Source organism: Hyaena hyaena, unplaced genomic scaffold (genome assembly GCF_003009895.1).
Source record: "Hyaena hyaena isolate Hyena2069 unplaced genomic scaffold, ASM300989v1 scaffold_38, whole genome shotgun sequence".
NCBI lineage: Eukaryota > Metazoa > Chordata > Mammalia > Carnivora > Hyaenidae > Hyaena > Hyaena hyaena.
In genome coordinates, this window is record NW_024080670.1 from 5065202 (window position 1) to 5090312 (window position 25111).

The window sequence follows — 25111 nt, forward strand, 5'->3', positions numbered from 1 at the left end:
GACAGAAGTGACTCAACCCAAGCCTGACAGAGTCACCGTGGGAAGAGGGCATGGGAGACAACCAGCCTGATGCTCCCTGTGGATCCAACCTGCTCCAGTTCGGGGCTGATGTGGGCTTCGATCCTTTCACGGTATGCCTGGCACTCTGTGGGTCTACCCCAAGGGGGTCCCAACATGGGGCCCAAACCAGAGGCCTCGGCTCTCCCCACTTAACCTGACACCAGAAACTCTCAAGTCACACAGCCCTTCAATACAGGGATCACATTTCGTTCTCACACCCTCGTCCACGACTGGTCATTTGCTCACCCCCTGTGTCCCATCTGCAGGATGCCACTACCTCTGCCCATTTCTCCAGCAACATTGGGGGCGCACTCGGGTGCCCCTGTCCAACACTAACAGCGTGTACACAGGGAGCAGCCACTGAGCAAAGCTGGGTTAAGCGCTATGTTTTTAGCTCATTTCGTCTTCACGAAAACCCCATGCAGGGGAGGCTCTTCTGGGAAACTGAGGCACCAAGAGGTAATATAACTGACTGCTAGTTGAGCAGTGGGACTCGGGAGTTCAAACCCTGGTCCGTCGATACCAGCGCCTGGGCCTTGTCCAAGAGCCCATGAGGAACTTGTGAAAAAAATACATGTAAAACACTCGGCCAGGGGCCAGCCGCAGACCAGGCACTCAATCCAGGTTACTAGTCACTGTGAGTGTTAATCTAATCCTACAGTTCTATTCATTGACGCCTATTCTTTTACAAACAAAAAATTAGCTTAAGAAAGCACAGCATCATGCTCTGTGCGACCACAGGCCTCCACAGCGAGAAACAGTTCCCAGCTGTGGGTGCCAGACCTCCAGGGAGCGGAGGCTGAGTCCATGGGTCTGCATGCAGCTCCTCCCCAAGGAGGCCAGACCTGCCCTCCCCCACCCCTGCCCATCCCACCCCCCCAGCCCTCCTAGAGACAAAGCACGTGAGCCACTGCGTGTTAGCCCTGCACTGTGCACAGGCAGCCTGGGCGGGAAAGAAAGACAGAGCACTTGTTTCAGATCTGACTCCTGCAAGTCTCGCCATGGACAAAAATAGCCTAACTCATGGGCACCATGTCTCAGACAAGTGATATTTCACATGCTAAGAAAAAACAGGACCAAGCAGAACAGAACATCTTTCCAGGGCCCAGAGACACCCCCCATCCATCCACCTTCAGTCCCTGAGGCCTGGCCAGGGACCAGACTCCCATCAAGGGCATCAGCCCGGCCTAGGCCCCTCCTTGAGAACAGCTTCTCTACCCTTCAAGAAGGCCCCTGATGATGGCGACCATAGCTCCCAGGCCAGACTGAATGGACCAGAGTGGCCATCTGATTCTCCTGGGAACTCAGGACCCTGAGATGCCAGTCTCTGCTGATTAGCCAAACTGAGACACTCTGCCCTCGCTTGTAGAGAGGTGGCCAGATCCAGCCTGGCTGCAGGGACAGTCGGCCAGAATGTGAAGGGAGCAGATGCATGGAAAAGGTGAAGGGAGAGCCTGTGTCTGAAAGAAAAGGAGAGTGATGGGCCTGGCTCCCACCCCCGGCTCTGCAGTAGTGAGAGAGACTTTCCAAAAGACCTTGACCAGGGCTACTTCAGTAACACCAAATCCATGCCAAGCCACCAGCAACCTGACCATGAAAACACAGGGTCTCATCTGAACGGGGAAAGAGAGGCACCATTCATCCGCTGAGCTCCTACTCACATAGGCATTGTTCTAGCCACGGGCTTCTGACCGTGTTTACATCTTGGACCCTTCTGGCAGCCTAGTGAAGCCTCTGGGTTCCTTCTCACAGAAGTATTTTTAAATGCATAAAATAAAATTATACAGGAAACCGATTACACAGGATTACAATTATATTAAACTGAATTATAAATTCAGGAAAAAATTATATTAAAATACAGCTATTTTTAAATAATTTATAATATAATAACATATATTTCTTCATGTAAGGGAATATACATATTTTTTTATTACTGCATGAAATAACAAGATCTGTTGGCAGGTTTAATAACTACCATAATTTGAAAGTAGTTATGAGTATAGTCTAAAAGGTCAATAATTATGTGATATGAAAATACCTGTGATTTTTATTGGTGACAAAGTCCCAAGTACTATTATTATTACTGTGACTCACTGTCTATATTAATCACTGAGAGAAATGTTAAACTTCAATCAGAAGTTGGCGAAAATAAAGATGTCATATTTTTCCCATCAAAATTCAGAGATGACTGGTTCAGAATCCCTGATCCAGGCACTAGGGACACAAAGCCAGCAGGCTCTGCTCCCAGAGAACTTATATTCCAGGGTAGAAGTCAGGGTGCATGGGTCAGGGTGCCTGGGTGGCTCAGTAGGATAAACATCCAACTTCGGCTCAGGCCACGATCTTATGGTTTGTGAGTTCGAGTCCCACATCAGGCTCTGTGCTGACAGCTCAGAGCCTGGAGCCTACTTCGGATTCTGTGTCTCCCTCGCTCTCTGCCCTTCCCTCACTCATCCTCTCTCTCAAAAATAAACATTAAAAAAAGTTTTTAAAAGAAAGAAAATATACACATGGAAACAAAGAATACTGAAATTATATTTTCTCCAGAAAAGTAAACGATGGTGGAGGATGGTATTTGCCAGGTGGTCAAGGAAGGACACTCTGAGGATGCGAAATCTGAACTGAAAGCTCAGGAAGGAGTCATCATAAAAACCAGCATATGTTCTTTGTAGAGGGCACAGCAAGTGCAAAGGCCCTGAGACACACATGAGCTTAGCAGGCTTGTGATGGAGGCAGGTGGGCCTGGGTGTGGGCAGAAGGCAGTGCACAGACAGGCTGGGGCCAGGGCATGAAGAGCCTAATCCCATGGTGGGAGTGTGGGTTTCCTCTGAAGTGCAGTGGGGACCCTCTGGCGTACTAGAGGGTTTTGAGCAGGGGAGTGACAGGATCTGATCTTACGGTTTCTGAGATCACTTTGGCTGCTGGGCATAGACCTGAATGAAGAGAGACAAAGTCGGAGCCTCGGAGCCAGCTGGGGTAAGAGAGGACGACGGCACAGACTGCTGGCCACAGGGATGGGGGATGGGCCTGGGGAAGGGAGATTCTGGAGGGAAACAGACAAGACTTGCTGATGGACCACACGGGAGGGGGAAGACAAGAGAGGAGCCAAGGATGACCTCGAAGCTTGGGGCTGTCACAAGTGGCTGCTCAGCTGTTCATTCACTCACTCGTCACCCACCCAGCCCGCTGGACGAGTTCTGCCCTCCAGGACCCTGCAGTGCAGTGGGGAGAAATCCCCATAAGTAGATGCTCACAGGACACATGCCGGAACACATCACAGGTTCACCCAGGGGGTGGAAGAAGACATCACTGACAAGCACCCTTGAGCTGGGTCTCGAAGGACCGACCAGTGGGAGCGTTTCAAGGAAAAGGCGGCCAAGGGCGAGGAGGACACCCGGAGCAAGTGCAGAAACTTGAGGCGTGAAAGGGCCCCTGAGGTTCCAGTGTGCCAGGCTCCCCGCCTCACCTGCCCCCAGCCCATGTCCGTCCTAACACACAGCAGCCAATAAGCCAGGCAGGGACCCCCACAGAGTGTGCTTTCACAGGTGGCCCTGACACTACAACCACAGCCACGGTGTTTTCTGTCCTGGTCACTCCCTCATCAGTTCAGCAAACTTGGTGAAACTGCCCAAACCCTGCTCTGTGCAGAGGAATCAGACCCGCCCTTGGCTGCAAGGAACTCACACACCATTATCTGCCCACCATTACCATCACGACAGTTTATCACTTTGTTTCAGGCACTAAGGATTTCATGTATTAACAGATTTTTTTTTACACGTGAGGAAATGGAGGCGCCAAGAGATTAATGAAACTGTAACCTAGGGGTCCACTGACTGTGCACCTGCTGGTCACGAGCAGTCTGGCAGGAAGGTAAGAGCTCCAACTTTTTAAGCCCGCCTCTTTAATCAGAATCACACCAAAACCCCATCTTTCCATCCTCCAAGTCTCTCACCACACACACACACACACACACACACACACACACACACACACACACTGCTAATGCCTCCTTGGAAACCAAAACACCGCAGAAGAAAAAGCAATTCTCATGACGTAACTTTGCAAGAACGTGGCAATTGTATCAGAACCACAGAACAATCCCTCATCTCTTGTTGCTGTGTGACAGAATCTGCTCTTGCGTGTGGGCTCCCGGAGAGGGAAGGAAAATCCCATATGCCATGTTGGTTTCCTTCCAAACTTTCAGAATTCTCCTTCAATGTTTCAGGTTCAGGAAACCAAGAAAATAACACGAGACAGTCTGGTGCAGACCACTGTTGAGGAGGCAGAATAACCACTTTTTCCTAAGCGTATGGAGGTTGTTTCAAAGAAAATACGCATATCCAGGAATGTTCAATTACAAGAGAGTGATCTCTTCCAAATGTTTCAGACAAGCATGGAAACGGACCCGGGGCCGCACTTCAGAGGCCGGCCGGTGCTGCTCTCTGCAGACTCGGTGCGAGCTTGCTCCCCCTTCCTCGGTCTTGAACAGAAGCCGTGACCAGACAGACAGGAAGGAAACAAGGGGTTCTTCCCACAACCCCTCCATCGCTGCAGGAGCAGTAAGTGTATATACGTACATGTGTGTACACACACACACACACACACACACACACACACAGCCACAGCATGCAGATCTCGAATTGTCGAAAGGCTTCCCCCAAGGTAACCATCGCTGTGGTGCTGGACCACGGGCCGGCCGCTCGAGAAAGTCCCCCTTGTGCGGGCTGGCAGGGTTGTTATCTCACCTCCTCCTGACCCTCCCCAAACTGGCCAGCCCTCCCTTCCTGGCAAGCAGGCACGTCTGGCGGCTTCCAAAGAGAGGCCAGGGCCACGTAAGCACATGTCAGACTTGAATGCCATCACTCACTGCGGCGTTCACCGCCCCCCCCCCCCCCCCCCCCCCCCCCCCGCCTCCAGCCCCTTCCAAACCACCCGCCAGATGTTCAGCCTCCAACATCCATCCCACCTTCTCACCGAGGGACAGAGAGTGGGCCGGGGAGGCGCCACCGCGGCTGTGCCTCCGGGAAGGAGGAGAGCTGCGGGGCGTGGGAAAGAGGGCTGGATTTAGGGATGGAGGGTGTGCAGGCCCCTCAAAGGGACAAAACCGTGAAGCAGGGCACCCGGAGAAGACGCGCACAAGGGCATGTTCCTGGGGAAGGGAAGCACCTGCGTTCATGGGGCTGCGGTGGGGCCCCCCGCAAACAGGCGGCATGCACCAATTCAGGGGACAGGTGCAGACTGAGCGCCCCCCACAGCCCATGCACCGTGCACTGAAGCCAGGGAAGCAGAAGAGGACACGGCCCCTCTTTGTCCCAGAAACCTCAGTCCGGCCCAGGGGCGCCTAACCTTTTTGAGCAGGAGGACTTCCTGAACTTCTTACATAAAAGTAATACACGTGCGTGCAGAAATTATAAAAATGAAATGAAAAGGCAAGTCCCTGTCCCCCACAAACCCTAGTCCCTGTGTCCAAGGTCACAGTTCACTTAGGGTAAGGCAGCATTTAGGCACATGTCCACACGCACAGAGATACAAGTAAATGTACAAATATACACATAAATGTACTTAAGAACTGATCCTTTTTAACGCTAAAAAAAAATTAGTTCTATTTTTGGCATCCGTTGACTAAGAAAAACCCTTGGTAACAAAAAGCTGTTATAAATCACTAACACATTTAAATTAATCTGCGGTCTAAGAATCACAGCAGTATCTACATCCACTTGGAACGCAGTGAGGCGTGTTTACAGCACCCGTGCTCTAGCCCGATGGAGCCGGGAGCACATCTGGCTCTGGGGAGGCCTTGCAGCGGCCCGGAGTTCGATACCCCCAGACCCCCGCAGGCTCACTGCTACAGGTGAAGGCCTGGGGGCAGGAAGGGGAGTCGGATACCTCTGTGGCTTAGAGAACAGACAAATCAGGATTTGAATTCTCACCTATCACTTACTCTGAGCCCTGAGCAAGCTACCCGGCCTGGCCCAGCTCTGCCTCCCCTTCCTCCCCCACCTCGCAGACGGTCATCAAAAGGGTTGCCAGGTTGAAGTAGGCTGGAAGCAGCTGGGAAATGGCAGCTACGTCTGTGCTGGCACCCCTCACCACACGCTCACCCTCCCCGGGACCGGGCGGACACGGGCAGGGCTCTCTTGGCAAGCGACCAAAAGACATCGCATTGAAGTTGAGGCACCAAAAGAAGTGTGAGTGAAGAATCTGCACTTCTTATAAAACCAGGAAAGGTTCTCAAAAGGAAGCTAATCTGGGGCGCCTGGGTGGCTCGGTGGGTTGAGCATCTGGCTTCAGCTCAAGTCATCATCTCATGGTTCGTGGGTTCAAGCCCTGCGTCGGGCTCTGTGCTGACAGCTCGGAGCCTGGAGCCTGTTTCCAATTCTGTGTCTCCCTCTCTTCCCTGCTCACACTCTGTCTCTGTCTCTCAAAAATAAACAAATGTTTTAAAAACATTTAAGATCATGCAGCACCATCCAGGACGGAGCTGAGGACAGCCCAGGGTCTGGTGGCAGGAGGGCCCTGGGCCCCAGGCAGGGAAAGCCCGGCTCACAAAGCAACAAGAGGTGCCCAAGTCCCCGGGAGCCTGCTGGGGAGGAAACAGGGGTGACAGGAGATGGAGACTGGGGTTTCCTGGGAGCTCACAGTGAGTCCTGAGCATATTCTCAGGTTCAAAATAAGGAGTCAGTGGAAGGCAAAACATTAAAAATCCAAGAGATGGAGGGGACACCTGACAGCATGTCTCAGAGAAGGTGGCAGGAGAACAGGGACGAGGGTGGCCGCCACCCAGGTCTTGGCTGGCGGAAGGTGGCCCTGGGGAGACAGGAGAGCCTGGCTTGCATGGTGGGCACCTGCACCAGTACGCGGGGGCTCGGTGACGTCCCTCAGGACCAGACGCCTTTACCCTATGGGCACGTGAAGCAGTAGTACAAGAACCAGACCACACGTCTCCTCCAGTGGGGACCTGATGTGACCCTCTGGACAGGGTGCTGCCACAGGCCAGGGGACACTAAGGAGCCTCACGACTAGATGAGGGAGGGACCCTGGACTCAGACAGGAATGGAAAAGGAACATTAGGAGGGAAAGTGCTGCTATCTGGAAAATGTCAACAGTCTTAGTTCAGAGCATCATACTATGTTAACCCGTCACCTAACGGATCTGGTATCAGTATTAAGCCTGTGCGAGCTGTTCACACGTAAGCTGGGTGAGGGATGTACATAAATGCTGTGGACTGTTCTGCAACTTGTCTGTAAGCCTAAAGTTATTTCAAAATAAAAAGTTAAATTTATTTTTTTAATATTTATTTGAGAGAGAGAGAGAGAGAGAGAGAGTGCACAAGCACATGAGCAGGGAAGAGGCAGAGAGAGCATCCCAAGCAGGCTCTGCACTGTCAGCACAGAGCCCGAGGCAGGGCTCAAGCTTACAAACCGTGAGATCGTGACCTGAGCCAAAGTCAAGAATCAGCTGTTCAACTGACTGAGCCACTCAGGTGCCCCTAAAAAGTTAAATTTAAAAAGGAATCCTGCACCCTCATAGCCTACCCCACTCACCAGCCCCAACACACACACAATCTCCACAATCTGGCCTAACACCAAGGGCCTATCATTTCCCATGCCAACCATCAACTGAGAGTTGCAGCTCTGGGTGCTGAGCATCAGGCATTTCACACATTACACGTGGGCCAAACATACATTATCTACGGTAGACAGAGGATGGGGCTAGAAGGCAGTTTACTGTGAGGAGCAGGGGGTCCCTCTCTCTTTCTTAGTTCTTGCCAAGGGCAGAGGAATGACTGGTTTGACTGGTAACAGTCCAGCTCACTGGCTGGGCCACATCCATTCTAACCTTCACTAAGGGCCAAAAAGCCACACATCTGTTCAAGGCCCCTCTCCTCCCCACTGCTGCCGTGAGATCCATGGGACTCCCACACACACCCCTAAGTGTGCCTGCCTGGCCTGGACCCCAGGTACAGGTCAGGTTTCGGGAGCACAGGAAGGCCCAGCAGGCAATGAGCTCATCACTTGCTTCCGCCCACTTTGACTGGAGAGCCCTGTGCCAGAGACTAGCTGGCTCATCATGGTCGTTTAATTCAAATTCCCCTTCACTGTTCTTCCTTGTCATCAGGATTAACTTTAGAAATATCAAGGTGAAGAACAGGTTGGCAGAACAGGACACCCACACTCTTGGCCCTTCCTGACACATACCACTGAGCCCTGACTCATCATGCACAGCCTGGCACTTCCCACTGAAAGAGGAAGGAAGTTGTCTATGAGTAAGGTGGGGTGGGTGAGGTCTGGCTGGAGAAAGAGAGTGAAAACCATCTGGGCAGCACAACAAAGCCCATTAGGAATAGAGGGTGCGCCCCACGAGGTAGGAGCCGGCAGCTGAGGAAGTATATCCCTGGTCCTAGACTGTCTTCAAGTACCACCCTGCACTCCATGGAGCACACAGCAATGGGTGGCGGGGGGAAGGGGGGGCACCAGAGCATACAGAGAAAGTCACAAACCACAGAAATAGATCTTACTTTCAAGACAATGTACTGGGTCCTCACATCTGCATTCCCCTCACCAAATCTTATTAAATGAAAAAAAAACACACAAAGAACAAGAAATCTGTTGCAGTGTTGAAATACAGGGAAGAATGACATCACCAAACCAGAAATTAAGAATTCCTAGAAGATTTGCAGCGAATGGAACTGGACAGAGGAGAAGCTATGAGTATTAGACATCTGGCCACAAAATCAACAGTCTCTTCAGTCACAAACACAACAGCCAGCTAGAAAAGGCAATATCCTGGGAGCCTACCAACCAAATGATACCTACAAATAAACTTGAAATGTACAGAAATCATTTGAAGCAAATTATGAAGTTTTCCTAACAAAAAAGAAGACAAATCAAAGGAGAGATATTTCACTCCTCTGAATAAAGAGACAATATTGCAAAAACATCAACTCTCCCCCAACTGATCTATAAATAAAATACAAGGTCACTCTGAATCTAAGGGGATTCATTTTAGAATTCAACAAATTGATTTGAAATTTCATCTGGAAGAATAATTTCTGAAAGCTAAGAAGTTTTTAAAAAAAAAAAAAAAAAGGACACGTGACGAGAAGTGACCTGTCCTGCCAGGAAGCCACGGTCGAGGATGTCAAGAGCACAGAGAGATGACCGAATGAGCAGGACAGAACGCAGCCCAGAACACAGGTTCAAGTACGTGTGAGAATTAACATCTGGCCATGATGGCATTGCAAACAGCAGGCAGGGATGGGTCACTTAATAAATGCTGACAAAACAGTTTACCATTTTCTTGGGGGCGGGGGGATGAGATTTGTTTAAAATCTCACCCAATATCATATATAACAATAAAATTTTGATAGATTAGAGATTTGGCCAAGCATAAAATCTCTATAAAAATACCAGAGGAAACACTAATCATTGTTTTTTTTAAATAACCTTGGGGTGAAGAAGTTCCCTCTAGGGTGATACAAAAGCCAGAAAAACAAAGGAAACCACTGGCAGATTTAACTATAATAAAAATTAGAATTCTGTATAAGAAAAGACATCATTGGGGCGCCTGGGTGATCAGTAGTTTAAGTCTTCGACTTCAGCTCAGGTCATAATCTCACTGCTCGTGGGTTCAAGCCCCGAGTTGGGCTCTGTGCTGACAGCTCAGAGCCTGGAGCCTGCTTCGGAGTCTGTGTCTCCCTCTCTCTCTCTCTGCCCCCTCTCTGCTCACTCTCTGACTCAAAAATATAAACGTTAAAAAAAGAAAAAAAAAGAAAAGACATCATGGGGGCGGCTCAGTCAGTGAAGCATCCAACTTTTGATTTCAGCTCAGGTCATGACCTCATAGTTCGTGAGATCAAGCCCCATGTCAGGCTCTGAGCCGACACCAGGGAGTCTGCTTGGGATCCTCTTTCTCCCTGTCTCTCTGCCCCTTCCCCACTCGTCTCTCCTTCTCCCTCTCTCTCTCCCTTTCAAAAATAAACAAACATTTTTAAAAAGACATCAAGAAAAAGATGTAAAAAAAAAAAAACTGGGGAAAGTGTGTCTGAAATGTCACAAGAGAGGATGCAGTAAGATCTTTAGTACAGAAAGAATTCCCCAGGAGTCTGGCTCAGCTCTCAGTGGACACGTGGCCCCGGCCAGGAGCCTGTGCTCTAAGCCCCAGCTTCCCACCTGCAAAGAGAGAAGCTGCCAGCAGCGCCTTTCTCACAGGTGTGAGGACCACACGAAATAATGTTTGGGAAGCACTTAGCCCAGAGTCTGAGCAAAGCAAGGAAATCATAAGACAGGCAACCAACCAGAGAGAGTGTTCCAGCAAGGTCACTGACTGCACCACCACCTGCAAAAAAAGGGAAGAAAACACTGGAAAACCCCATCGGTGTGTTTCAGTACAGGTAGCTGGAGCACATCCACTCAAGGGGACCCTAAGCAGTGGCTTAAAAGGATGCAACAGATCAATAGTTATGGACAAAGAAAGATGTCCACAAATTCAGGGCACAGCCATCCTTAGTAGTTCATTCAGCAAGTATTTCCTGAAAGTCTAGAATGTGCCAGGTACCGTGCTAGGTGCTGGGCACAGAGTCAGACACCCCCCAGTACATTCTGGTGGGAGATGCAGACAATGAATACAGCATGCAGGGGAATATATGGAGAGTCAGCTGTGGTAAGAGAGGAAAAAGGTAAAGCAGGGCAGGGGGCTAGGCAGAGGGGGAGCAGGGGTGCGATTTTGAATGGAGAGGGCTGAGAAGTGCTTTCACTGAGAAAGTGACACCTGGAAATGCTTTCAAATCCGTATGCACACATGTGGACACACGCACACATACAGGTACATAAAGACACACTCAACTGTTACTACCATCACCTGCTAAAGGTGTGATTGCGCAGTACTTTTACTTTCTACTTTTTGTATACCTCAATATTTCTTATTTCTTTTAAAATAAGGGATAAAATAAGGCTATGAGCAACACAGCATTTGGGGAGAAACACGAAAGCGAACTTCCACAGACGCACACTTGGAGCAGGGCTCTCAGCCAGGTGGTCCGGCGGCAGGAGGGCGGAGCCGGGTGCCTGGTGCTTGGGCACCACCTGGTGGCCACTTCCCAGCTGAGCAATCTCCTCTGCAGCCGCGTCAAGGAAGTCAGCAAGGTGCACAATTGTACCAAACTCCACGGGCCCTGCGGACAGGGACTGAAAAGAAAACGGGCAGCACGAATGCACTCCGGTTTGTTGGACGGCAGGGTCAAGGCGGGATTTACTTAATTTGGATTTTCAGAGTTTTTATAATGTTCCATTGTAACTAATGGAGCAGTCCTTACGGGATGGCCGAATGTACTCGAGGGCAGAAGTGAGGAAGTGGGTCGGGCGGCACAGATCCATAAAACCAGGCCCTCTGCATATGTATCCCCAAAAAGGCTAGGGAATTCATAGTGACAAACTCAGGTCACACAGCCTGTGGAAGAGGACGGGTCTTCCCCAGTGGGAGTGCCTAAGGGCCAAGGTCCTAGGAGTCTGACTGGGATCAAGAGCCACACAGCTGCCTTCAGTGACCAACCACTAACCGAGTATGCACCCAGGCCACCAAACCAGCACCTCCTCACCAAAGCCCAGAAGAGACTGAGGTATAAGCCCCAGGTGACAGGGAAGTGACGCTGATCACACTGAGGACTCTGCTGGGGACACTCGTCCCTTCTCCGTCCTCCGGTCCTCAGTCCGGGTGGAGGGCCTGTCCTGTGTGTGCCTCCACTAACCCACCGCGGCACCTGTCACCCTGACAGGGAACCGCTGTTGTCCCTGCTGGGCCACGCGAGCTCTGTAAGGCAAGTCACACCTGTCTCATCTGCCACCAGGGACGGCACCTGCAAGTCTGGCATCCTGGGTCTAAATGCAGCTCTCCACCCATCACCTACATGGCAGGGGGCAAGTAGCTCTCTAGGCTCCAATTCCCCCTCTGTGCCCCCCTCGTATGGCACTCGCCTAAGTGCTACCTGTGCATGAAGTCCCTGGGCTGAGGCCGCCTCTTGGGTAAGTGCTGCTGCAGCATCCGGCACAAGGGAGGTTCTCAAACAGTCCCCGCACAGAACCCAGCAGTAGGATGTGTTCTAGATAAAAATGGATAAACTGCTCCCCTGGCCTGCTGTGGAAATGAAGGGGCAAGGTCAGAGCAAGGCTGCGACACTTCAGCCACCCCAATAGCACCCCTAGCCACCTGGTTCTGCTGCACCCCAAAAAGGCTCAAGGACTGCATAAAGGGATTTGAAGGAGAGAAGGCCCTCCCACAGGTACAAAGACCCCCGTGGGGTGGAGCGGGGTGGAGGAAGAAGCGGTACAAATACAGGGGCTAATGCCCAAGGCGGGACGGGCCAGGGTCGGGGGTACATCAACACTCGGGGCTCAAGCAGGACCCGGGTGGAAGCCACCTCCCAGGTACATCAGCTGAAAATAGGTGAGTCGCCTTAACAATCCCTCCAGCCCAGCTCCCTCCCAGGCTCCCTCCAGGCTGACCTTCCACAGCCCAGGCAGTGACAGCCCAAAGGCCCATGTGAACGTCATGTCCTAACATTGATGTCCTTGCTTCCCCACTCCACCCACCAATTCCTTGCATTCAAACCCACTCTCAAGTGGTCAGGGCTCTGGTCCTCACTGGGGAGGGAAAGAGGGGGCTTAAGGGTACCGCAGGGAAGCATGTTCTGTGCTGGGAGTGTGCAGTCCCTCTGCCAGCCCCATGGAGGTGGCTTCCAGCCAAGGAGGAAGAGATGTGCAGACAGGTGCCAAAATGCTGCTGGAGCTCACAGGTGGCCACGCCTGCCCTGCCGTCTCTCACTGTCAGGTGTAAACAGGGGCCGTGAGACCATCCTCCTCCCTCCTCTCCTTTCCAGTCTTATTTTAGAGGCTACTTCCTCCAGGAACCCTTCTGAGATTCCCTCTGTCATGTCCTTCTCCCACAGCCTTTAGAGCACCCAGCCTTCTCCTCCATGGCACTCGCCACCCGTGTCCTGCATCATGTGTTCGTCCTCCTCCCCAGACCGCTAGAGCTCTGGCACACAGCACACGGCTGCCACTCCGAGACATCCAGTAAGCGGGTCATGTGGCCGCGTCAGGAGCCGGCCTCCAGCTCCCACGGCTCACAGACCCTGTCCTGAGCAACCTTTGTGCTGCTGTCGATTTAAGTTTAGGTTCCGTGGTATCTCAGTGTGGTTTTGATTTGTATTTCCCTGATGATGAGTGACACTGAGCATCATTTCATGTATCATCTGGAGAGGTCATCTGGATGTCCTCTTTGGAAAACTGTCTATTCATGTCTTCTGCCCACTTCCTTATAGAAGTGGAGAGCTCCTTATAGATTTTGGATACTAGCCCTCTATCCAATATGTCACTTGCAACTATCTTTTCCCATTCTGTCAGTTGCCTATTAGTTTTGATTGTTTCCTTTGCAGTGCAGAAGCTTTTTTATCTTGATGAGGTCCCAATAGTTCATTTTTGCTTTTGATTCCCTTGCCTTTTGAGATGTGTCAAGTAAGAAATTGCTGTGGCTGAGGTCAAATAAGTTGTTTCCTGCTTTTCTCCTCTAGGGTTTTGATGGTTTCCTGTCTCACATTTAGGTAACTTCATCCATTTTGAGTTTATTTTTGTGTATGGTGTGAGAAAATGATCTAGTTTCATTCTTCTGCATGTTGCTGTCCAGTTCTCCCAGCACGATCAGTTAAAGAGGCTGGCTTTTTTCCATTGGATACTGTTTCCCGCTTTGTCAAAGATTAGTTGGCCATATATTTGTGGGTCCGATTCTGAATTCTCTATTCGATTCCATTGGTCTCTGTGTCTGTTTTTATGCCAATACCATATTGTCTTGATAATTACAGCTTTGTAGTAGAGGTTAAAGTCTGGGATTATGATGCCTCCCGCTTTGGTTTTCTTTTTCAATATTACTTTGGCTATTTGGGGTCTTTTGTGGTTCCATACAAATTTTAGGATTGTTTGAAATACCACCTCACATGGGTCAGAGTGGCTAAAATGAACAAATCAGGAGACTATAGATGCTGGTAAGGATGTAGAGAAACAGGCACCCTCTTACGTTGTTGGTGGGAATGCAAACTGGTACAGCCACTCTAGAAAACAGTGTGGAGGTTCCTCAAGTTAACAATAGAACTCCCCTATGACCCTGCAATAGCACTGCTAGGAATTTACCCAAGGAATACAGGAGTGCTGATGCATAGGGGCTCATGTGCCCTAATGTTCATAGCAGCACTTGCAACAATAGCCAAATCATGGAAAGAGCCTAAATGTCCATCAACTGACAAATGGATCAAGAAGATGTGGTTTATCTATACAATGGAATACTACATGGCAATGAGAAAGAATGAAATCTGGCCACGTGTAGCAACATGGATGGAACTGGAGGGTATCATGCTAAGTGAAATAAGCCAGGCAGAGAAAGACAGATACCATATATTTTCACTCATATGTGGATCTTGAGAAACTTAACAGAAGACCATGGGGGAGGGGAAGGGGAAAAAAAGTTATAGAGAGGGAGGGAGGCAAACCATAAGAGGCTCTTAAATACTGAGAACAAACTGAGGGTAGATGGGGGGTGGGGGAGCGAGGAAAGTGGGTGATGGACGCTTGCTGAGGAGGGCACTTGTTGAGCACTGGGTGTTGCATGGAAACCAATTTGACAATACATTATATTTTTAAAATAATAAATAAATAAATAAAAGTTTAGGTTCTGGAACAAGATGCTCAAAAGTCACAAAGTGTCACATGTTCCAGCTGATGGCCTTCTTCTTACAGAAAGGAAAACTCAAGTCTCCTTGACTAAACAGTCACGTTTACAAAGACAATCTCAAAAGAAATAACAGAAAGGAAGGTACCGTTGCAGTTCCTGGGATGTTTCTTGATATTTAATTATTTATAAGTTATACTTTATTGGACTTCCTGTTTAAACTGCAAAAGCAACAGGTTCCTGTTGCTCTAAGCCAAACCCAATAGGATGTACAAATAAAAGCCATCAGGCCACCCTTGGCCCACTGCCCTCCCTCTCCTACACACCAGAGGTAATCACAGCAAGCAGGAAGGTGTATTCCTCCAGCCTTCCAGCCGCGCCACAGAAATACATATAACCAAGCGGGGCTCATACCAGAAACCAAGGCCGTCCCCTCACACGCCTACGAGGCCCAGGCAGATGACGTCAGTGGTGAAGCTGCAAGTGTAACAGAATAAAGACACACGGGGCCTGTGGCTAACTACACCCCTCAGCACTTGCCATTTTGTTTTTTTTTTGTTTTTTGTTTTTTTTTTAATGTTTTATTTATTTCTAGGAGAGAGAGAGAGAGACAGCATGAACAGGGGAGGATCAGAGAGAGAGGGAGTCACAGACTGAAACAGGCCCCAGGCTCTGAGCTGGCAGTCAGCACAAAGCCCGATGTGGGGCTCGAACCCACAAACCGTGAGATCATGACCTAAGCGAAAGTCGGATGCTTAACCGACTAAGCCACCCAGGCGCCCCAGCACTTGCCATTTTGAACATCTGTAAAGCACTGAGCTGGCTACACAAAGCAACCAAGGGGGAGATTAGACAGTGCTCCTTGGGCTGGGTAGCAGAGCTGATAGAAGTTCAGAGTTTGGAGCCCTGGCCACATCCTGGGCCTGGCATCTATTGGTTGGGTGACCTTAAGAAAGATATTTAGTCTCGGGGCACCTGGGTGGCTCAATCAGCTAAGTGTCTGACTTTGGCTCAGGTCATAATCTGCAGTCCATGGGTTCAAACCCCACGTCGAGCTCTGTGCTGACAGCTCAGAGCCTGAACCCTGCTTTGGATTCTGTGTCTTCCTCTCTCTCTCTGCCCCTCCCCTGCTCACACTCTGTCTCTTCTCTCTCTCTCTCTCTCTCTCTCTCTCTGTCTCTCTCTCAGAAATGAATGTTAAAAAAAATGTTTTTAAAGATATTTGGTCTCTCTGTGCTTCAATTTCCTCCTCTGAATGCAGGTGATCCAATAGTACCCACCTGTGAGTTCGCTGTGAGATGAGAGTAAGTGCATTGTGTAAAGCACTTAACACCGTGCCCGGCACAGTGTTATCTGCCACCACGGGCCACTAGTTTGCAACCCCTGATGGAGACGTGATTATGCAATTTATCTTTTAAACCCACCAGTCTGTGGCTTCTCCCATGTCAGAACAGAGGAAGCCAGCTTCTGTGTAATAACCGCCTAATTCATGGCTGCCTTTCTGCCACACCAGGCACAGAAAACAGCTTCGCGTTGCCTTTCGCAGCGGCGCTGTTTCTGCAGCAGGGACTCTGATAGACGCCCAGATTAGGGACACTGTAATGTGTGTTAGGTATTTTTAGATTATGTTCCCCATGAGTTATGACAGTTCATACTCCCTACGCAATGTCAGAGGACCCACTTCCCCACTCACTTGCTAACACTGGCTTTACCAACCTTTATAACTTTTTTGCGGGAAGGGGAAGGGGAAGGGGAAGGGAAGGAAGGAAGGAAGGAAGGAAAGGAAAGAAAGAGAAAGAGAAAGAGAAAGAGAAAGAGAAAGAGAAAGAGAAAGAGAAAGAGAAAGAGAAAGAGAAAGAGAAAGAGAGGGAGGGAGGGAGAGAGAAAGGAAGAAAGGAAGAAAGACTATTGTTTAAATTTGTATTCTGCTAGTGATTATCTTTTGAGGCAGAGATCCCAACTTCTCTATTTCTCCCTTTCTTCTTTAGTATGAGAACTCCTATTTTTAGCTAAGCCCACCCTGTGTGCCCTTACAGCTCAATGTGGCTAAGCTCTACTCAATGAGGTGTAAATGTTAGTGCTATGTGAGACCTTTAAGAATTGTCTGAAAGGGAAAGGGCACACCCTTCTTCCCCTCCATCTCCTTCAGGCTTTTGGAATGCAGATATGATGGCTGGAGCTCAAGCAGCCATCCTTTCTTTTTTTTTTTTTTTAGTGTTTTATTTATTTCTGAGAGAGAGAGAGAGAGCTCGCACAGGGGAGGGTCAGAGAGAGAGGGAGATACAGAATCTGAAATCGTCTCCAGGCTCTGAGCTAGCTGTCAGCACAGAGCCTGACGCAGGGCTCGAACCCGCAGACTCTGAGATCATGACCTGAGCCAAAGTCGGATGCTTAACCGACTGAGCCACCCAGGCGCCCCTCAAGCAGCCATCCTGAATGAGGAGGCAATCTGCTATAGATGGAAGAGTGGCAAGACGTAAGGACCCTGGGTCTGAGATGACATTGATTCCGCCACACCAAACGTACACTGCCTACCTCTTTACTTTTTCATGAGATGAAAACATAAAAACCCTTAATGTTTAAGCCATTTCATGTAGAGCTTATCTAATGTATGCAACCAAATCTGGCCCTAATACACCTTCTGATGCCCCAAAGTCAAAACTGAACTTTTGTTTCTCCTTCCTTTTGTTTTTGTTTTTGTTTTTTTAAGTACTTTGAGAGTCTTGATGATTTCTTTTTTTTATTTTTTTAATGTTTTATTTATTTTTGAGAGAGAGAGAGAGAGAGACAGTGCCAGCGGGGGAGGGTCAGAGAGAGAGGGAGACACAGAATCTGAAGAGAGGTCCCAGGCTCTGAGCTAGCTGTCAGCACAGAGCCCGATGCTCGAACCCACGAACCGTGAAATCATGACCTGAACCAAAGTCAGACGCTTAGCCGACTGAGCCACCCAGGCATCCGCGTCTCCTTCCTTAAGACAAATAAATAACAATGCTTCTATGTTTTATTTCCTGTATTTAAGTGTCCTAAACATGGAACCTTATTTCCTCACTCTCTCATCCCTTCTCCCAACCTTAGGTTTTGCAAAGGTGGTTTAGAATTTTTATTTTCAGCCTATTATGTTTTCCCACACAGCAGTTCTCCTCTATCTTAAAATTGTTAATAACGTAACACAATACACACTCTGACGCACAGCAGCAACAGGCACGGAGATAAACCACAGGCGCTGACAGGTGCCCTGCTCTGCGCTGCTCCCTGCACTCTTCCCCGAGCTCATCATCTCTGCCCTGCTTTCACTGTCCTTCCCCCGGAGAGCCTTACATGGCATTTTCTCAGCTACACTTCGCAGATGCTGTATGTTTTTTGTCCGCACATGTCTGAATCGCCTTTCTTTTGCAACCAGCCGTGAGTGGCCTCGTGGCTGGGTACACAAAGGACTGCAGCCGCTCCCCCTTGAACAGGCCGCAGACAAAAGTCCACTGCCTCCCAGCCTCCAGGACTGTATATGGGAAGTCTAATGACAGTCTAATTCTCTGTCCTTTGAAAATTTCTTTCTTGGGACGCCTGGGTGGCTCAGTCAGTTAGGCATCCGACTTTAGCTCAGGTCATGATCTCACGGTTTGTGGGTTCGAGCCCCGTGTCGGGCTCTGTGCTGAAACCTAGCTCAGGGCCTGGAGCCTCTTTCAGATTCTGTGTCTCCCTCTCTCTCTTACACCCCTACCCCCACCCCACCCCCGCTCATGCTGTCTCTCTCTCAAAAAAAAAAAAAAAAAAAAAAAAAACCTCTTTTCTTCTTTCAAAAGACCTTTCTCTTTCTTCTTGGGAGTTTAAGAATTTTACTAGAAAATAGGTTAAGTGTTAGCCTTGGTGTGAACTGGATGAATCCACTGAATCTGAAGAATCACATCTTTCTTCAGTTCATGGATATTTCCTTCTACTGCTTTTCTATTACTCCTCCATCTATTCCTTCTTCTCCTTCTGGACCTTCTCTCACCCCCATGCCAGGTATCCTGGATAAGGCCTCTAAGCATCTCACATTTTAATTCATGATTTCCATTTCTTTTTATTATTGTTCTGGGTTGTGGGGCCTTTCTTCTGTGTGACCTTCCAAACCACTAATTTCAACTCTTCTGTTGATCTTTGAATTCAAAAGACATGTTTTTTAGTTCCAGAAAGCCTCTGGTGCACTTCAGTCTCACCCCTTTGGGAGCTCCTTCCTTGTGAATTAAAGCTCTTAAGCATCCTCTCCATTCATCCTGCCTCCAAGAAGCCGCTGCACCAAGTGTGAAGCTTGGCTTCCCCCTTTCTATGGCCAAGTCTCCGAAAACGTGTTGTCATCGGCCATTGCCTGTTGAAGGATACAGGTTCTCGTATTCCCCGTTCTGGGCAGAAGCCTGAAGCCCCAGACAACCTGACAGTCTCTGTTCAAGAGGGCTCCAGTGAAATGAGCTGGTGAACCGTGATCGTCCTGCTGAGAAAGGGGGAGTAGATCCTCTGCCCTTTGGTCCCCACCCTGGTGGTGACAAGAGAGAGGAGCCCTCTCCCACCTGCAAGACTGGGAGCAATTCTGCTCAGACGCCCCGTAGACAGCAAATGGGCAGCCACCATCCCTCTCCTGGAATCCAGTTCTTTTATTAAGTCTTTTTTAAAAAAATTTTCACGTTTATTTATTTCTTAGTAATCTCTACACCCAACATGGGGCTCAAACTCACAACCCTGAGATCAAGAGTTGCATGCTCTTCCAACTGAGCCAGCCAGGCACCTCATCCCAGAATCCAGTTCTAATCAGACCCAAAAGCACAGACCATGGAGAGAGGTTTCACTTCTAGAAAAAGACTGACCTAGAGTCCAATTTCAACTCTGCCACTACCCTGCTTTGTGACCTCAGGGAAATCACTTCTCTCTGAGTCTGTTTTGTCTTGTGCTCCTACCCCTAAACCAGCAGCCGGTCTCCAGCATCCTCCTCGGGGACCCAATCCCACCAGGAAGTGGGTGTCAGGGAAAGAGCTTCTTCTAAGCACTATATGAATTACTTGTAGTTAATTGTGTAACATGAAGAAAGACTGAATCCCTGGTAGGAAAACATCAGAAACTGCACCTTCTGCCTCTTTTGTGATAATGGGTTGACAAGAGGGTAAAGCTACTAGAACAATCTGAAAAAATATTGTCATCTTTCAGCTTTTAACATTTTTGTGATTTCTCCTACCTGTACAGAATCTCATAACGTTCTTTTAGGCAAACACTCTCTGCTTCTCCTCCTTTCAATAGTTTATGTTGTCTCAAGATCCAAGAACCATGGCCATAAAGGGGATGGGTATGGAGAGCTATAAGACAGTCCAAGTTGGTTTCAGTCTGGTAATATTTACTGAGCACCTCCTGTGTATAAGGCACTGAGCAAGGCACTGCATGGGTACAATAATGAGCAAGACACAACCCCCACCTGAAAAGAGCTTAAAGTCTGGGGGCACCTGGGTGGCTCACATGGTTAAGCATCTGACTTCAGCTCAGGTCATGATCTCACAGTTCGTGAGTTCAAGCCCTGCATCGGGCTCTGTGCTGACAGCTCAGAGCCTGGAGCCTGCTTCAGATTCTGTGTCTCACTGTGTCTCTGCCCCTCCCCTACTTGCACTCTGTCTCTCTCAAAAATAAATATTTTTTTTAATTTAAGAAAAAAACTGAAAAAAAAAAAGAGCTTAAAGTCTAGGGGAGCCTGGGTGGCTCAGTCTGTTAAGCGTCCAACTTCAGCTCAGGTCATCATCTCAAGGTTTGTGGGTTGGAGCCCCGTGTCAGGCTCTCTAATGTCAGCATGGAGCCTGCTTTGGATCCTCGTCTCCCTCTGTCTCTGCCCCTCCCCTACTCCTGTGTGTGCACATGCTCACATTCTCTCTCAAAAATAAATAAATACCTCTTTAAAAAAGAGTTTAAAGTCTAGTAAAGGAGGTAAGGTAGGAGGTACAGAGTACATCAAAAAAGCATGATGCGATGCAAAATGTAGGCAGGACCCTGAGGAAGTTAAAACATGTGCCACGAGGGTTTGAAAGGAAGGAGAGCCCCAAGGAGCTGGGGAGCAGAGAAAATCCTTCTCAGAAGAGGTGCCAGACAGGGCTCGCAGAATCTCAGGGAGCAGGAACGGGGGCGGGGAAGGCAAGGGCGGGCAGGGCACTGACCACCAGAGTGCGGCCTCTTGACGACAATGACCACAATGACCACGTCTTATCTGTCCTCATATACCTTCACCCTTCCTCCCACGGCCAAGCAACTCACACAAGAGCTGGCCTTTCTGATGAAGGGTCTGAGGCAAGGGCAGCTGAACTGGAGGGAGAGAGGGGAGGGGGCTGTGGGGAAGATTCGCGGACAGCCTGAGGCTGAGAGAAAGGAAGTCATCCCAGGTGCTGGGCAGTCAGACACAGAACATCTGGCTTCTTACCCCTGGAAGCAAACGGGTAACAGCATAACAAGGGAGCAAGAAGGGGCGCTGCACCAGGAGGAGGCAGAGAAAAGAAAAGCCCTTGATCCAAGAACCAACAGAGAAAACCTCAGAGTTTCATCTGACAAGAAGGAACTTCTGCATGGATGTCTGAGGTCCCAAAAGCCACCCTGCAGCTCCTCAGCCCCGCGGAGGAGGCCCATGTGGCATGAGGCTGCCCTGACCACACCGCCACCCAGATCACCTGCACCAGCGTGCACCTTTCAATGCCTGTCCTTTACGGCCCTGCTCGAGACAGCACACCTCACTGTGTGTCCATAAGCCAACTTACCAGGAATACATGTGGGGCTTCATAATCCCAGGCCAATAGGACATACCATCCCCGCACGTCTCTTTGCAAACAGTAGCCGCTGTAAAAGTAGGAGGAATAACTCCATTTACAATGATGTTCCATATGGGAAGACTGGTTTTTCAAAGCTCAGCAAGGTCAGACCAACTACGGTTTTTCAAAGCTCAGCAAGGTCAGACCAACTACGGTGCTAGAAGATCTGATTTCAACCTGTTCTTTGAAATGTCAAATCCTTTTCCCACAGGTCAATGGCTGATATCACTATTAGCCTCCCAGGTAGTAAAGCCTGTCCAAATGCATCAAAATCAACTGAAACTTCTTAAACTTCTTTCCCATCATGCTTTGGATACATGCTGCGGTAAGTGTGTGAGGGTTTGCCTGGGGAATCACCCCCAAAGAAAAGCATGGACTCCAAGGGAAAATGCATTCCGGCAGGCCCAACGCACCAGCCATGGCCTCAGGCACTACCCAGCACGGAAGGAACTCAGGAGTACCCAGACACAAACACCCTGCCCTCCGAGCACACTGCTGTTGAAAAAAGAGTGTGCATACAAGGGAGGGAGCGGCTGGCACGTCCCGACTCAGCAGCCCGGTGGCACAGACAAGCGTCCTGCATAGAAGGCCTGCAAAGCCCCCCCCATCACTGGTCTCTGTCCTCCACAGCACCCCCTCTCTCCACACCTCACAGCTCACTCCACACGCAGGTGGGCGGCCGCACCACCTCCTTCACAGACAAAAGTGGACTTCAGCTCCCTCGGGTCCCTCCTTTAACCTAAATGTTTCTGCATCTACTCCTGGTCCTCCGCTCCCACCTCTGAGAAAGAGGCTGCTGCCGGAGACCCAGGGCTGACGACTGGCCTGGGCTCAGGGCTCAGCCACCTCTCGCTTGCAAGCCCAATGTCTTCCGTTCTCTTGGTCCTCCCCTCTCCCCAAGAACACCTGCAGTCCTCTCCGGTCTTCAAAAGAGCTCTGACCCTTGAACTCCAGGCTACTACCCATCAGACACCCCCACTTCCTCAGTACCACCCCATCTCACTACCACCCGCTTGGACACACCCTACCTGAGCAGGGGGCTGCTCCCTCCCAAGCCACCAAGACACCGCAGAGGCTAGTGACCTCAGGTTCTCCCACCCCTTGGTTCACCAGTCTCTCTTTCCGGAAACTCAGCTTTCGGCCCCTAATAGTGACTCTGTGGCTCTGTCTCCTCCCTTCCCAGTTAGCCCCACTGGCCTCCTCTGCTGCCTCCTTTCTTCTGCCGACCCCTTCCTTTTGTCCTCTCACCTTTCAGAGCTTCCCCTCAGGCCCTCGCCCTGGAGACCTGGCGCCTGCCTCACTCCCCAGCTTCACCACCGCTCTGCTGAGTCTCACACTCTGTGCTCCAGCAACAGGGAAACCAACCCAAACACAGATGCCCACTGAACTGCTGAAGGCTCACCCACTGCCCACCTGCTGCCCACCTGCTTCCGGCAGCCAGGCTGCGCTCAGGCGGCCCCAGTGCTGCCAGCCTGAGCCACACAGCTCACCAAACCTTCTGATCCCTCACTACCAACGGCTGAGAAATAGTAAGCAAACACCTCTAACATACATATTATTTATTTGTAAATTAAGTACACATTCTAATGTACCGTGTTACATATATTAGAAAACAAATACAATGATCAAAGCGATAAAGATCAAATAGGTTAAAATAATTTTATTCATCAATACAAAAAACTTTCATTCTCATTGGTAATAATAGTTTTAACAAGAGCAATGTGACTGATATGCTTCTCTTTTCTCAGTGTTTTAAATACACTTTTTACAGATGTGCAACATATGTACAGAAAAGTGCACACAATATAAATGCACAGGTCAAAGAATTCGCACAAAGTACATGTAACCAGCACCCGTAAGGAGAGACCAAACATCACCAGCACCCCCAGAAACCCACTGCACCCCCTTCTATCACTACCTGCCCCCCAAAGGTAGCCAGTATTCTGATTCCTAACAGCATAGGCTGGTTCTATTTAAACTTTACATGAATGGGATCACACAGTAAATAAATCTTGTGTCTGACTGAGCACTTGAGCACTATATTTGCAAAATTTGTCCTGGGTTTTTCACTGAATTGTTATTCATTAACTTTTACTGTTATGGTTTTTCCACTGTGGGTGTTTACCACGTGTATTTGTCCATTCAGCTGCTGGTGGGCACTGGGATCTTCCAGTTTGGGCTATTACAGGTGGTGCTGCCTAAACATTCCTAAGCATGACATCTGGTACACACTTACGTGCCCTTCTGTAGGGCTGGTACCTTGGAGTGGAATTGCTAGGTTGTAAGGTAAGTGTACGTTCAGCTTCCATAGATGATACAGTTTTCCAAAGTAGCTAAAGCAATTTACGCTCCCGCCAGCAGGGCAGGGAGTTCTGGCTGCTCCACATCCTCACCAGCTTGATATGGTTTTGGTTTTGGTTTTCATTTTAGCCATCCTTGTGGACAAGATATCACAAAGTAAGTATCACAATTCCTTTTAAAGATGAGGAGAGTGAGAAGCGCCTGGGTGGCTCAGGTGGTTGAGTGTTTGACTCGACTTTGGCTCAGGTCAACATCTCAGGGTTCGTGGGATTGAGCCCCATTGAGCCCCATGTCAGGCTCCACGTGGAGCCTGCTTAAGATCTTCTCTCTCCCTTGGCCCCTCTCCCCCACTCACACACTCTCTCTTTAAAAGATGAGGGGAGTGAAATTAAGTGCCTCTCTCAAACGTAAGGTGAGTCTGAACAGGACCCCAGGTCTTTGGACTTCAGTGTACTGTTTCCACTTGCAGAGAAATTCTGTTTCCAACATAAACACTCTAACGAGAGGCTAAAACACTTAATAAAAGAACATGCTTGGGGGGGCCCGGGTGGCTCAGTCGGTTGGGCGTCTGACTTGGCTCAGGTCATAATCTCGCGGTTCATGGGTTTGAGCTCTGCGTCAGGCTCTGTGCTGACAGATAGCTCAGAGCCTGGAAACTTTTTCAGATTCTGTGTCTACCTCTCTCTCTGCCCCTCCCCAGCTCATGCTCTGTCCTTCTCTGTCTCAAAACTAAATAAGCATTAAATTTTTTTTTTTAAATAAAAAATAAATAAATAAAAGAACATGCTTGGGGACTATGCCCATCCACATAAACATATCATGACAGAAGAAAAGAATAAAATGGTCTATCAGTCCAGCTTGGAGACACAGACAAAGTCTGGACATATGTACACCAAGTATTAACAGTACGATGATGGCTGATAAAATCCTGCCATTTGTAACAACACAGATAGACCTAGAGGGTATTATTATGCTAAGTGAAATAAGTCAGAGAACAATAAATACTATATGATTTTATGTCCAGAATCTTGGAACAAAACAAAACAAATTCTTAAATACAAAGAACAAACTAGTGGTTACCAGAGCAGAGATGGGTGGGGAGATGGGTGAAACAGGAGAAGGGAATTAAGAGGTACAAACTTCTAGTTATAAAATAAATAGGTCAACACAAAAATCAAAAGCATCTATACAGGGGTGCCTGGGTGACTCAGTTGGTTAAGTGTCTGATT

At 49.1% G+C, this 25111-nt stretch overlaps 1 protein-coding gene across 7 annotated transcripts in view; it reads right to left on the bottom strand.

Moving 5' to 3' along the window:
• The window catches only part of RALGPS1 (Ral GEF with PH domain and SH3 binding motif 1), a 272375-nt gene that overhangs the window by 226117 nt on the left and 21147 nt on the right, over positions 1-25111 (bottom strand). For 6 of the 7 annotated variants that reach the window (XM_039229484.1, XM_039229482.1, XM_039229488.1 and 3 more), the window contains exon 2: positions 21531-21609. The exons of the other annotated variant lie outside the window; for it this stretch is intronic. The gene's annotated coding sequence lies outside the window, so the exon portion shown is untranslated. The remainder of the gene's footprint in view (positions 1-21530; positions 21610-25111) is intronic. 7 annotated transcript variants of the gene reach the window in all.